Here is a 1,491-nt window from a genome sequence, read left to right on the forward strand (position 1 = left end):
CCCCCAGCCCCTCGTTGCCCCTCCCCCATGTGAAGGCTGCGCCGGAGGTGTTTGGGTCCTTGGGGAGCATTTACCGTGGGGGCAAATGCTCTGGCTCCGGAGGACGGCCTGGGGCCTAAACGAAGATCGGCGCAGTTTGCTCAGCGAGCGCTGGCCCCGCGGAGGGACTGGGGATCGGGGAGCTGCGGGGACGCGGAACTTGACAGAGAGGGGACAGTGTTGTGCAAACTGGGATGCGTGGGTCGGCCCATCCCCAGGAGGAACCGCTAAGGGGGAGCGGGGATCAGGAGCATCAGGCCGCATCCTGACCCCCTGGGGGACACGGAGGGTGCGTTAGGCCTCTGTTCGTCCCCACGTGAACCGAGGGGACAGCCTTTACCTCCCGTGCCTTCCAACGTCCACTGAGGTCCTTGGGCTGGGGACGCGCTGGGGCGGGGGGTGGGGAGACAGCCTGAGGGTCACCCTTCATGCACCGACGCCCCCCCTCACAACTGTAGCTCCAAAGGGCACAGGGTCACATGATTCACGCAGACAAATGAGGGCGCCTAGCCGTGCACCCCCATCACATGACACAGAAACTGACTTGGGGTGGGGGGTCTCCCCATGGTCAAAGGGAGGGCCCGGGCCAGCACTCCACCTTCCAGGAGGTATCTAAGGAAGGGCGGGGCTCGCAGAGAATTTCCCTCCAAGTCCATGGGTCATCAGGAAGGCATCTGCTTGACCCCTTCTCCCATTACTTCTGGAATTGAAAACATTTCAGGGGAGTCCCACATGACGAGGGCATTAAGACAGGAGTGCCACGTGCCTAGACCGCGAACGGAGGGCCCAGCGCCCGCACACATATTCTGCGTGATCTTGAAGACACGGAAACCCAGCCAGAGGCTCCCAGGGCCCTGAGTGGGGGGCCGGGGGCTAGTGGGAGGATCACGGGAGTTTTCTGCCTTGGAGTCCGTGGCTGGGGTGGGGGCTCCCTTGAAAGGGCTGTGGTGTCCCCTTGAGGGGCCCTCGGTCACAGGGTCCCGTGTGGACCCATGTCCCAGCAGTGCTCATGGGAGCACCTGTGACCCCCCAGCTCACACCTGCTTTAGAAGATGCCTTAAGTCTGTTGAACGCATTTCCTTTGTCCCCAGGGAAGGGACGTGGGACATGTGAACTGAGATTCTACGGCGAACGTGCCTCCAGGGTCTCCGTCCTCCTTCTCACTGCAATAAGGGATGAGTATTTAAAGTCTTGCCTAAGAAGGTCTCTCATCGTCCCCAAATGTCCCCTCATAACAGAGATAAATCTGCCCTTCACGCTTTGAGTGACTTCTCAAAAATAAAGTCCGTTTTGTCCCCGAGCCTTAAAACTGCCTCTGGTGACAGAAGAGTGGGTGTGATGTGCCGAAGTGACCCGTCATTTCTGCCGCAGGACAGCCATGTCGGAGGGAAGTAGTCACAGCGGCACCAGCGTCCGGGGTTGGGATTTGGGCTGTGGGTCTGGCCAGCTGCT

Source organism: Acinonyx jubatus, chromosome B3 (genome assembly GCF_027475565.1).
Source record: "Acinonyx jubatus isolate Ajub_Pintada_27869175 chromosome B3, VMU_Ajub_asm_v1.0, whole genome shotgun sequence".
Classification (NCBI taxonomy): domain Eukaryota; kingdom Metazoa; phylum Chordata; class Mammalia; order Carnivora; family Felidae; genus Acinonyx; species Acinonyx jubatus.